This window comes from Marmota monax, unplaced genomic scaffold (genome assembly GCF_021218885.2).
Source record: "Marmota monax isolate L192 unplaced genomic scaffold, Marmota_monax_Labrador192_F-V1.1 WCK01_AAM20220418_F8-fsc00104, whole genome shotgun sequence".
Taxonomy (NCBI): Eukaryota; Metazoa; Chordata; class Mammalia; order Rodentia; family Sciuridae; genus Marmota; species Marmota monax.
Window position 1 is genome coordinate 1,786,037 of NW_026693836.1, and position 14,263 is coordinate 1,800,299.

A 14,263-nucleotide genomic window follows, 5' to 3' on the forward strand; every position below is an offset into this window, starting at 1 on the left:
CTTCACCTTCCCTCCTTGGGTTTCATATGAAAAAGTAAAACATCAAAAGACAGTATCATTATGATGTAACAGATTTTAAGACAGTGAAAACACCCTATAAAACCTTGATGCACTAGCAGCCAGCCTTCTTTGATTTGATGGGAGTTCTTGCAGTGCACATGAAGGCATTGGATAGACTTTACAACCAAGAAGAGGATTTAATATTAATTACATAATGAAATGTCTCTCTTGTAAATAGTTACAGATATTAGTACCTGATTGCAAGTCTATAATTCTAGAACAAGACAGTAGATTTTCTTCTGTCTTGTAGGGTCACATTTTATGTTGTCTATAGTTCATAATGCACGGGGATGCCTGTGATCTCTTCTGCTCCTAAAATGTTCTGATTGTATAAATCTTATGAATTGAAGTTCTGTCATTATTTTTATTTTAAAAGGTCCATTATTCTCTTTGGCATGGGCAGCTTAAATTCTTGTTTTATAGATGAATCCTAAGCTATTCACTTCTTTATTGTTTATTGGTACAAAGATGTATATAAACCCTGCAAGGATATTTTTCTATTTTTAGCACCACAGGGGTTTTGATTATAATATAAGCCAGTTATATGACGTTTTAAATTCATTTTTATAGGTAGATCATAAAACATTAATATATTTCTGGTTATGAATATAAATTGGTATACAAATACAAAAGGCATAGTTTTCTATTTTTTTTACATCCAAGCATTTTTTATTATATTATAAACTAGTTATAGGTTACTTTTATGAAAGGACCTATACAATTGTACAATAGTAACACCTAGTGTCCTTTTAAATAATAAGTCATTCAACTTTGTAATTTGGTCATCCACTATGAGAAATAAAAAAATCATATTCCAGGCAGACTTTAACAACTGATTTAATTTGGAGATCTTCAGTTATTCCTTTATGAATTAATTTCTGACAGCCAGTTTAATACATCAAAAGGGAAAAAGAAAGAAAAACTGCATTTGAGGTTGTCTGTAATTAGCAGAACTGACTTCTGAAGCACTGTTAAACCCTTCCATGTGAGAAGTGGCTTATTCCGAAGGAATAGTGCTTTGGAAGGAAAAAAAAAAAAACAATTGAGGCTAAAAAGGAGTTCTCTGGACTAATCTCTACTGATTCAGAGCCAATGCTTGTATTTTTTTCTGTGAGGAGGAGTCAAGAAGAGGATAGGCAATGTTCTGGAAATAGCAGTCATTTCTTCACAGAGTTTGCAAACAGAATTTATAGGCATAAGTGTGTCTTTTGCACCAGTTTAGTAAACTGACATCCACTCTCACAATGTTGCTACAGAAAGTCAAATCAATGAAGTGATGTGATAAAGATAGCCATATTTACTGTGGATCAATCAAATTCTACTGTACATGTGGTGTTTGCTTGAGACAGTTTTGGTAAACATACAGATCCAGAGAAATTCCCTTTAAACTAGAATTTTAAAAAATTCAAGGACTTCAGTAAAAATAAGCATCACTATTAATTGAAAGCTGACAATGCCTCAGATACTCTGCATGTTCTGTCTACATAGCCTTATGCAAGCTTCATTACCTCTGAGCAGGTGCTGTCCTTCATCTCCACAGATGAGGACTCTGAGCCTGAAGGAGCCTAGCCCACTTGTTGATGGTTCTTCACAGAGATGAGGAACCTAAGTATGTTTGAGATGATAGTTTTCTTAAAAACTAGATGTATCTTGCATACAACTAATTGTTTGTCATTATTTCTTTAGGAACATATAGAATATGACATTTAAACCAAAAAGCAGATACTTATTTCTTACAAATGATGACATTATGACATTGAAATTACCTCATAATGATTTGATTATAGATTTTTCACAACCAGATATTTTTTCCATCCGACTTTCCTTACATGTTGCTTCTTCAGTGATATGCTTTTAGAATTCAAATTTATTTCAGTATTAATTGAGGTAGGAGTATAATTTTAGGAAGATAAAATCTGCTGAGGAAAAACTAATGAATTATATTTCATAATTATTGAATTTTGCATTAATTTATTGAATAAGCAACAAACTTGAATGCCTGGATTATACCAGTTTCTCAAATCAGCAGGAATTCATGGGGAATAACATAGACAAGGGCCTCCTGTCATGGAGCTTATAGTTTTTTTATGGAAAAACTGATACTAAATCAGCAGATATAATCTGCTGTATTTTTATTTACTATTTTGAATTTTCAAAGATCTGGAAAGGTCCTATGAAACTAAGTTTATGTTGAAAGTTCTGTTATTTTACTTGGAAACCATGTCTTCCTTTCTATTTTGCTTTGCTAAACTTATAAATTCCACACAAGTAACCTATTAATTATTTTAGAGATGTTTAGATTATCTGATATTCTTTTGTTGTTGTTGTTTTATTTTATTATGGTACTGAAGATTGAACCTAGGGGTGCTCTACCATTGAGCTGCATCCCAGCCCTTTACATGTTTTATTTTGAGACAGGTCTTAATCAGTTGCTGAGGCTGGTCTCAAATTTCCTGTTGTTCTGCCTCAGTCTCCCAAGTAGCCACCATGCCCAGCTATGTTATTCTATTTTCAGCAGTTACCATTCCATGAGTTAGTAAGGATTGAAGGGTTTTTAACTGAACATAAGTATGTGAAGGAATCAGAAGCTGTTTGTCTGAATGGAGCTTCTACAGAGGAAACAAGGGGGTTAAGAAGCACACATTTAAGGAGAAAAATGAAGTGTCAGAAAAGAGAATGCAGGAAATTAACTTAGCAACTTTGCCTAAGATTAGCTTTTTGTACAGTCCTTAGAAATGATAGCTCTTTCTACTAATTTGTGTGTCTGCATAGGGGCAGGGGCAGTGAAATAGACCAAATGAGTGAAGTCCCTTGGCATTTTGTTTGTGACTGCCTAGACCACGATAGCAAACTGTATTGCCCCAAAGTGACATGGTTAAACAGCTTCAGAGTTGAGAATAGAACCTCATGACCATTTCATAAAAATCCTATGTAAACGGTTCTTTGAGGTGACATCCAGGAGAGAATAGACTTCCTCTAAATCATGTCAGCTGAGAATGTTAAAGAATTTGCTTGGTTGCAAGCACTATATTGGAACCATACATCCTTTCTTTTTCACAGATATTTCTTGGTCCTGTTGACCTTAGTGATGACTTAACAGTGCTGGTGTGGCAGCTTCATAACCTGTGCTTCTCAAACCTGACTGTGCATCACAATCAGAGGAACTCTAAAGGACAGATTCCCACATTCCACTATCTTAGGTCTCTTACTTATCAAGAATGATCAAGTAATTGCAGGTAAGCCTTCCTTCAATAGCAATAAGACTTTCTATCTGAACACCCACCAGCACAACTGCTAGAAAAGCATCTCTTTCCTCCCCAAGGTACCTCCTCCTCTTTTACCATACATAACTTTGGGAAGGGAGGAGTTAGTGGTAAATATTTCTGTTGCTTTTTCCAGAGAGCTTGACTGTCACTCACACCACCATTAGAGCCTGAGTACCTCCATTACTTCTAAAAGTATTGCTCTGCCTTCCCTTCACCACTGCTTTTGGCCTGAACCACTCTGCCTTTTGCAGGTGCCCTCACCTCTCCCGCATTGCCCAGGGAGCAGCTATTGAAGGGTAACTTATTTTTCCCCTAGGACTCTTGGTGGGAGGCCCTGGGCAGGACCTTCACAGGTTTGGCCCAGTTTTGTGCTGTGGTGCTGAATCTCCCTCTCACTGTTGCTGACTGGACTGGAAAGTAGATGAACACCCATTTGTAGGAAGCAAAACTAGTCCATCACCCCTTGATAAATCCCTGCTTCCTCTTCCTCAGCTCTGAGGTGGCTTCTGCTTATTTTCTCTTACCAGTGCACTTTAAATTTGGTCTCTCCTCTTTTTGAAGGACTATCTTCAGTGGATCTGTCCTCCTGTTGGTATAAAAACATGTCCTGCAAAGCAGTAACTTGGTGGTTATCAGCATTGCACTTTGTTCTTCTAGTAATTTGCTTATTGCCTTGGTTTCTGCTGAGTTTTTCCTCCATGAACTCAGATTTGGTGCTTTCATTTGCCAACCGCACCTTGGATATATTTACTGGCTCTTTGGAAAAGAAACCAACTAGAAAACCTAATGATAATTATTCAGTACTTGGGATTTACAGAGAGCATTACTTCTCAGTAATTCAGTTTCTTTTTTTTTTTCATGAGTTGGATTTTTAATAGCAACTGGCTAAAATTACTTAATGTGTATTATCTCTACTACAGGAAGATCAATGTATCAGGTATCAAATCCTTAGGCAGGTGTACACTCTTCTCTTTTTTTAAAAAAAAGGAGGAAAAGTTTATTTTTTAATTTTTTTTGTTAGCTTTTAATGTGAAGTATTGTTATTCTTAGTCAAAACTGTAACTGTGATTTAGCCATATTTTCTCTTCCAGTACTTTATAAAGAGGTGAATTTTAAGAAAGTCAGCCTTTCTGAGGTATTTGTTTATTGCAAACACACCCACAATCAATGGTCCAGGATGAGAAAGGTTTCACTGTTATAGAAACTTTAGGCTGGAAGGGGTTGAATTTCCAGTCTTCTGGAAAAGATTTCTAGTCTTCTATTATTGATGAGTTTTGGGCTAAAAATATCACATTGTAAATTCCTGGATTACTCTGAGATTTAATTCATTAGGTTTTGGATACTTGAACTAATTCAAATTGGTTTTTAGTAATTCTCTGAACTTTTAAAGCAATAGCATCTATTCTTTACATTGAAATGCTATACAGAAGCCCTGTTCTGAAGCAGATAGAAGCACAGTGTCTCTGTTTGCAGGGATGGAAAGGTCTGTGTTCCAGGGCTGAGCTGAGAGTGCTTACGTTACTTCCTGTGCTTTCTACCTGGTGGACCATGCTTCTTGCAGAGAGATTGAAGGTGAAGGCAAAATAGAAACCCAGAAGTTCTGCCTTCTTTCTGTCATCTACTGAAACTATATAGCTTCTTCCATACCAAGGACTATGGTCTTCATTTCCAAATATGGGCAATGAGACAAGATTTAAGAAATATTGATATCCTGAGATGTCTTGCAGAAGAATCCAAGACACAGAGATGTTTTGTTTTCTCCACCAGACTGTTAAGATAAAAATTTGTACCATGTATTGCAGAAAACTTCTAAAAGATGAAGTATGATAAAAGAAGTTTCAAATAGCTTAACATCTTGTTGATTGGGAATATTAACCCTGCCTATTGAGCATTGAAAAACAATAGGATGTTGTTATATATGAAGTCTTTCAAATCATTAGGTAGGAGGAGCCCTAGATAAGTTCCAGACTAATATTGGATGCTATGCTATAGGTTAGAGAAGTACTTGAAATTTGGGGGCTGCTGAAAGCATTTTATGATACATCACCCTATTGAAACTGTATAGCTTTTCTAACTCCTAGAAGTCATAGAAAGTGAGGGAGAGTTCGAAGGAAGGTTGGTCTTTGGAAACTTTACTGGAGGTCGTCTGGTATTAGTATTAATTTTTTAAATCAATTATCTGGCTGAGCATGGTGGTGCTTGCCTATAATCATAGCAACTCAAAAGTTTGAGTCAGGAGGATCCCAAGTTCAAGGCCAGCCTGGGCAACTTGGTGAGACCCTCTTTCTCAAAAACAAAATAATAATAATAATAATAATAATAATAATAATAATAAAAACCAGGGCTGTGTGGTAAAGCTCATTTCATTCACCTGCCCAAAATTTAAATTTTTAAAAAATCAAACCTTCACTGAACAGTTCCACTGGGCAGGAATGAGGGATCAAAATGTTATAGAAGTAAATACAGTTTGCTTTCCTGTAAGTCATAGCTAATGGCCAGTGTCCCTAAACCTTCATCAAAGATCTAAGTTCCCTGATCTTCCAGACCAGGATTTTCCAGACCTCTGCTGTATCCCTTTAGAGGCTCCTCCTGGGATTGTAGTGCTGATCCTGATTGTATTTAATTACTTGCATATTTTTGAATTTCAAGTTTTAAATGTTCAATCATACTTTTTAAAATCGCTCACTTGCCTGCAAATACCTTATGAACATGTTATATATTATTGCATGTCTTTTTCATTATGAGATCCCCACTACATAGCACTGTACCTGCCATATAGCACAGAGTCAATTAAAGAAAGTATACTGAATAAATGAATGAAAAGTGAATGAATGGATCGATACTGAAACAACTAGTCTTCTCCGTCTCTGTCAGTGTAGAACAGCCATCCTGGCCACTTTAAATATCAAGGGGGAAATCTAATTGAGTAGTTAAGAACATATTGCCTTGAACTAAGTCTGACTGCCACTTCATAGCCACTGTGATGCTGGCAGTTGTCTTAACCTTTCTATACCTTAATGTCCTTTTCTGTAAAAAAGGTGATAAGAATATTGCCTACCCTATAGAATTTTATGACGGTGAAATAGAATCTGACAGAAAGTGAGTATTCAACATTTGAGGGGAAGATATAAATGAATTAAGCCGCTCTAAAAAAAGAAAGAAGAAATATCACTGTCGTCCATATTCCAGACCTTTGCTACTTAGTAATAGGGTCTTTGCTATTACAGTGATGACAGGAGTGAGTGAAACCAGAGAAAGAATTCATTGCCTAAATATTTGAAATGTGGAGGTGACATCTGCCCCATTACAAAAGAGAAAATTAAGTAGAACTGAGAGTGTTAAATTCTACTGAAAATGCTCTTAACTTTGTGAAAAACTGTTCTACAAGGTACCAAAATCTACCAAATTTATCAAGATATTGAAATCTGACAATAGATCAACTTTATTGTTAAGTCTAAATGACACTGAATATCTTGGTCTCTGCTTTATGGAGTAGGACATGGAACTCCAGGAGGAGAATGGGCATGCAGTAGAGACCACCTGCTATAGTTTGGATGTGGGATGTCCCCCAAAAGCTCATGTGTGAGACAATGCAAAAAGGTTCAGAGAAGAAATGATTGAGTTGTGAGAGCCTTAACTTAATTGATGAATTAATCACCCTATGGGATTAATTGAGTGGTAATATGAAGGCAGGTGGAGTGTGGGTGGCTAAAGGAGGTGGGGCATTGGAAGGTGGCTTTTGGGTATATGTTTGTTTTTGGCAAGTGAAGATCTCTCTCTCTCTCTCTACTTCCTGATCATCATGTGAGCCACTTTCTGGGCCAAATTCATCCACCATGATGTTCTGCTTCACTTTGAGCCTCAGGCAATGGAATTGGCTGTCTTTGGACTGAGACCTCTGAAATCATGAGCTCCAATATAAACTTTTCCTCCTCTAATATTGTTCTGGTCAGGTATTTTAGTCACAGAGATGAAAAAACCTACTAAAACACTATGCTAAGAAGAGCTGAGAACATATTTAGTTTACACATAATATTAAACACTCATGGTCTCCCTTGGCTTTAAATATTTGGAACGTATGGTCAAGGAGTTTGTAAGAGCAAATTGTTTAGATACACACACACACACGCGCGCACACACACGTGCACACACACACGCACACACACATACATACACTGCTCACTTGTAGAGTTTATAAGTCACTATGATCATAAGATAAAAGATTCCCTCCAAATTTAAGATCATTAATGTTATAAAAATAGATAAGTAAATATAAATAAGACAGGGAATTAGAAAGTCAAAATGCAAAACCAAAAGAAAATGCATGCATCATTTGGCATAACTGATTAAAGCCCTTTCTACATGTAAGGTGCTATGATTCAATAAAGCTCATTAGTAATTTAAAAGTGTGTATTGTCTTTAGTATTTACTCTGAGCTGCAGTATATTTGGTGACATCATTTTGTATATGTTGCATTAATTATACCAAAATTCTACGAGGTAGGTTTGTTATGCACATTTGTACCTGAGAAACCAGAGGTTAGAGACATTAATTTGTCTGAGATTATGTAGCTAATAAATTGTATACCCAGAATATGAACCCAGATCTGCCCTGTTCCCTGTGCTGTGTACTCTGAAGCTCAATTAGGCTATAAATCAGATAATCTGAGCCCTTGGAAAGCCTGGATTCCCTGTAACACTAGCAACCAGTTCTATGTTATTGAGCAAACATCACTCTTCTTACTAGTTGTTTGAAGATTTTAGGTTTCTATAGGCTGCTCTTGACCATCCTGGTGTTGGCTCAGAAAAATTACAAATAAAATCCTTGTACCCTAGCTGAAAGAATGATAAAACCAAAAAAGAAATGCTTCAATGTTAAGATTTGTGGGAGAATAACTACTGGGAGAGTAATTCAGAAATGCATAAAAACCTAATGTGGTCTTTTCCATTTTTCCCTATGATTGTCTTATCCCTTTGCAAAAGGCACAGATTCTGTTTTTAATGGCTGTTTGCAATTTCAGCTCAGGTCTTGTTATAAAGTTTACATTTAAAGGTTTACAGTGGTACCAGATTCAGTCTAAATTTGAAAGTAGCTGTGGGGGAGATGACTTTAACATTTCCCCAGGGAAGTGGACTGGAAAATTGCTGGAGAGTGAACTGTAGGGAACAATCTTGAATTGGTCTCTTGGGTTAGACATAATTACCTAATGGATTTTCCATCTCTCAAAATTTTAGGAAGGAAAAAAGTGCCTTAAAAAATAACAACAAAAATGTGAAACTGGCAACCTCTTCCATTTCTCTTCAGGACTATAAACTTCTGCCCTCCTGTCGAGCTTTTGAAGAATGGGTGTATATTGGGGTAAAAACAAGCCAGGGGAACACATGTGGGAGAGAACTTAGTTTGATGTGTGATTGAAAATGCATGAATTATAGAGCTCTATTTCTCCTTTGTAAATCATCAATGAATTTTGAGATTCCTTTTTGTTCAAGATTGTTTTGGATACAGCTGGAACCATATTGTAATCAACAATATAGCATAATTATGGTTGAGCATTTTATTTTTCCATGGAATGTGAAGGTATTTGTTGATTCCTTTAACTGTTTTTATACCAGGGCTTTCTGGCCAGCAGGGCCCATTTTGTAGTATATATTTTATATCATATTTTATATTGTATAGTTTTCACCCAAAATATTCACATCTGTATCCCCTCCTTGCTTGGAATTTTTAGTGTCCAAGAACATTAAACCTAATAAATCCCAATACGTTTTCTGTTTTAATGTGATTTATTATTATTCAGCATACCCCAGGGACAACAAAGTATCTACTTGTTCTCTTATTATACTTTTATTATTTGCTCTGGGAATAAGTATATGCTCCAGTAGAGGGATTCATCCTCTATTATCCTAGGTACATTCATTGAAAAAGTGTGTGTGCTTGCTCTGTGCATAATGTATTACACTTGAGGTGGTCCTACAAATGAAACATCCTAACCCGTTGCTTTCTAGAGGGAGAGAAGCATGTCATTTTCAGGAGAAACTAAAACAGCAGGAGCCTTGAGAGATCAAAGGGCTATGAAATTCAGACCAGAGTGTGGTCACCCTGGCTTCAAGTACCCGGAGAGACCATGTGAATTAGTTATAGTCTTGATCGGACTAAGAAGTAGTGGTCAAACTGGGTATGATGGCATGAGCAGAGGCCCAGGGCTGGGAAATGCAGTAGGAAGAGACTGCATGGTTTCATTTGATTGGAGTTCTGGTTGTGTGGAAGATGGGTGTGGGAGAGAATATTGGTGCTGGATTTTGAGGAATGCTGGATGTCTGGAAGGAAGCTTGAATTTTATTCACTTGGTAGTGCATCATTGTTGACCACTGATTATTGTAGAATTATCCGGAGGAAGCATGCACAGTGAGTTGGAGGGACCTGGGAGCACAGAAAGACAATATGCCATAGAGGCAGGTGAATTAAGATGAATGGTAATAACTGATGATCCTCAAGCAGGTGAAATGGATATGGGGACAGAGACCAAGGACTATGGAGGGAGAATCAACAATGTAACTACTATTTTCATATGGAAGAAAAAAGATGAAGGATTAGAGGTTATATGACAAGGAGAGAGTTGGTGGCATTAACAGATTTAGGTGACAAAAGAGGAATGTGGTGTGTGTGTGTGTGTGTGTGTGTGTGTATGTATGTATTTAGCTGGGATTATTTGTGCAGAAAAGAACTGTGGCCAGGCTGGTGTCCTGTCAAATCATAATCTGACACATCCTTAGCACCATAATCCTGGAAAAACTGTTTTACCTCTGAGTGTTTTTCAGCATGCATAAAATATATTTTTAACCCTTAGATTCATTATTCCAAATATTACTTATTTAAGAGAATAGAGAATGGAATGGTTCAAGTAGTTTTCAGAAAGTAAGAAATAGGAAGAACAGGAAATACGAAGTGGAAATAGATCCATTTTTTTTCCTCCTGCAAAAGATTTAGACTCTTGACATTTAAAACGGAAAAACACAATTTGAATGAATGATGGAAATGTATGTTAATTAGTTGGTGAGGAAACAGAAGATTTCCTCTTGACACTTAAGAGGGCAATAATTTGGGGCAGCAACTATACTGGCCACATTTATAATTAAGGCCAATAGTGCAATTGTTAATAAATAGGAAATGTGCTGAAATTTCCAGAGATCACACTAATAGATTTTCAGTGACTTTTGCAAGCTAAAATGGGGAGTTGTGCTTTCAGGTACCTGTCTTTTCTTGCTATATGGTAGATACTACAAGAAGAGTCCCACTTTGGGGAGGTGGTACCGATATATTTAGACTCAGAACTTAGAACTTCAGAAAGGACTGAAATCCTTCTCTACGTCTAAAAACTTGTAAATAATTGTATGACTTCTAAGCTACTTGAAATGTTGAGTTGCAATGAATTGGAAGGGAACTGGGGACCTGCCATTGAAAACAGATGGATTGAACTTTGCTAAATGCCAGAGGGGATCTAAATGACCTCCCCAGTGTTTAAAAGAGACAGTTATCAACCTGCTTTTATGTCTTCCTTTTGGTGTTTTTCATGTAAGAGGTGGAGAACAGAAGATGTGGTGGGGGTGTTTTTAAGATGAGATTGGAGTTTGCCCTCAAGTCTTTCAAAGATGAGACAGTTTTACTTACCAGGGAGAGGATCTATTACACCCTGAGCAGCTGCTATTTTTGAGGCAGGAAAGTGAAGCTGGAGAGCTTTGTACAGCTGTCATGCAGACTTCTAAGCACCCATTTGATAAAACCTGTCAGTGTGACCTGGTTTCTTGGGCAGAGGCAGCCGATGGTTGTTGCCTCTTTCCCCTCTAGTCCTCTTTCGTCAGTTTTGTTTTTATTTTCCCTTAGGTATGTGCCAGATTTAGCATCTTAGAAGTGGTGTGTGTGTGTTTGTGTGTGTGTGTGTGTGTGTATGTTAGGAGTATCCATTTATATGATGGAACTCTGACTTCTATTTGTCTTCCAGGACACATATTCAAAAACATTTTTTGACCCAAGGCTCTCAAAAGTTTACCCTGTAGGGAAAAGAAAGAGTAAAATCCTTATCAGCTTTCTTATTTGGTTATAAAAGTGGTAAGGCATGAAATTGAAACAGATGGCATAAAAATAACTAGATTTATCTTTCTTAGTTGAAGTTTGCTAACAATTTCTTTAACATCTTTCTAAACTCTCAGTTTTAGTAGTCTTCAAGGGCCTCTAAAGCCCTATGGATACATGCATAAGTGTTAACCAGTCCTCAAGCAGGTGTGTTACAGGAAATGTGTCTCAGACTAATTCAAGGCCCATGATCTAGACCAGGAAGCCTATTTTAATGTATCTATAATAAATAGATTGTAAAGTTAATACATCACCTGGTCCCTTGTCTACCCTGAAGTTGACACAGTGTAGTTACTATCTTATGTTATACCCAAGGGGATATGTGTTTTCATGGCCTCTCTTTGATAAGTTAATATGGACTTTATAACATCCTTAGATAGAAGAGTTGAGACAATTTTCAGAATTGCAAGCTGACTGTGTATGGCAACACATAGGACATCAGATAGACAGCAAAATAACTTAAGTAATGGGTATCCTATTCAGTTTTTGTCTGCAGATATTAAACAGTTTGAATAGCTGGGGAAAAATTGTTATATCATTATCTGTGGGTAGTGTGGTGATAGTTTATTATAGGGCAGAGTTACTGAAAGAGAAAGAGCTGTATCATTATTCATATTTAAAAATGCTGTGACAATGTACTACTTAAGATGAGTGTTGTTCCCATAAATCATCTCAAATCTCTGTATTCAGGGGATTTTTGAAAAGATAGTATTTTCAGAGGCAAAATTATTTCAATTTCTTCATGGGAGGAATTTTAGAATGTAAGGAGGAATTTGTCCAAGCAAGAAAGCCATTTTTTTTGTGTGTGTGTCTGTGTTCACATCATTAAATAGAAAAGGTACAAGGAATACATCAAGTTTAAATATATCTTAAAGTATTTCTTCCCAGCCTGGGGCCTCAGACCTCCAAGTAATTAGAGTGTGTGACTGACACGAATTATTTGTAGTCTGAATCAAGTAAAACTAGATTCCCTCCACTTTGGAGTATCAAAAGGGCCTCTTAAAAAGGGTTGGGAACTGTGCTCAGTAGTATGGACAGTATTCTCTCTTTGTCTTTTTATTTATGGAATTTGTGTACTAAAAATATTACCATTTGATATTTCAGCCCATTTCAGAATAACACAACAAAATTACAGTCACCAATTGAGCTCAGTTCAGTACAACATTCAATCTAATGGCCTTAGAACTTCCAAAGCTTTGTGTTATTCCTACCCCTCGGTGGCTGTGTGACTTATATATTAATACTTGAAGATTTCTTTTTGAAATCAGAATAATGCTGCAACTAAGAGTTATGTCAAATGTTCTTTGAGACTTCAAATTAATTCTTTGACCTACTCATCATAAATAGTTGGATGGCAAGGAATTTTAGTCATTCCTTTTATTAAGGATTCCTCAAATTCATGTCTTCTACTCAATTATCTCATTTAACTTATGATAACTTCTTTTCCCTGCATTTCAGGTGTTTTTATTCCTATGTTGTTTTATTTACATATATATGAGAGTATGCATATATATGTAATATACACATATATACATATATATATATATATATATATATATATATTTGTATAAACAGAGTCCAACTAGCAATTGCAATTTTGTGCTATTCTGAGGGGGGCTGAGCTGATGTGTCATATATATATATATATATATATATATATATATATATGCTTTTAAATATATGCATGTATATCTAAACAAAATAATATGGGAATAAAAATATGGGGAAATATTATATATAAACACGCACACACACACACACACACATATATATACATACATACACATATGTATATATATATAAAGAGGGAAATAGTGGGACACAGGGAGAATAGATGCAGGTACAAACATACATAGCTTTTTATATGTGCATAGGTTATGTCTCTAGAAGAATAAATAGATCTGGATATTATTTTTCTTCCATATGACCTAAAAAGCTTTAACAAAGCCTACCATATTAGATTAGTTTTCACTTTCCATGGTTGTGTCTGGAAAGATGGACTAGTGGCAAGAACCCCTTAAGAAGTTAGCAATTAATTGGAAATTCTGTTGACTAGGTCATGAAGTAGATTAAGACCTCTTCATCTGTCCTTGACTGGTGATGCTCATGTGTGGATTTAATAGCCTTCAGAATTCTTCATCTTCCCGTCTCCTGTATTTTTTTTAAAATAAGTAACTGTCTCTTTCTAAAAGGGATTTGAAAGCATGTACATTTGAAACAATGAGTCCTACTATTATGTGTAATTGCAATGCACCAATAAAAAGTTTAAAATTCAATTATATATAATTTTATATATAAAATTTTTATAAAAATTTTGAAAATTAAATATAAGTTTGAATGGATCTTTTGAGGACCAGATAGAAAGAACAAGTATATACCCTTCCTTATAAAATTCAAGAAGTTGCTTGGAATATCAGGCTCTTTCCATCTTAACTCAGAATTGGAGAACCAATCTTGAACTGTTACAAGATATTTATAAGGGAACCTTGGCTTGTCCTTCTTTTCTCAGAAAAGAGTGTCAGACCTTTTAGTGATATATCCAAAGTCTTGGGGAATTAAACAAAATCATTTCCTCCTCCAATGGAATTTTGCCAGATCTTTATGAAATAGGACAGAATGGGAAATATATTTAATAATTCAAAAATATAGAAAATGAATCGAAACAAGTTTTATTTTCATAATTATCTGGGAATTCAGTTCATGTCCTTTTTAAAAAAGTAGAAGATAGCATATGGTACTGGGATAAGAGCAGGGCTAGAAAACATTCCCAGAAAGAGGAATGGAATGCAGAGTGCACACATTTGAGT

At 35.9% G+C, this 14,263-nt stretch overlaps 1 protein-coding gene across 7 annotated transcripts in view; it reads left to right on the top strand.

Annotated features, from left to right (window-relative positions):
• Nucleotides 1-14,263, top strand: part of Fat3 (FAT atypical cadherin 3) — a 624,627-nt gene that overhangs the window by 24,082 nt on the left and 586,282 nt on the right. Inside the window, exon 2 of one of the 7 annotated variants that reach the window (XM_058584984.1) lies at nt 3,121-3,296. The exons of the other annotated variants lie outside the window; for them this stretch is intronic. The gene's annotated coding sequence lies outside the window, so the exon portion shown is untranslated. The remainder of the gene's footprint in view (nt 1-3,120; nt 3,297-14,263) is intronic. 7 annotated transcript variants of the gene reach the window in all.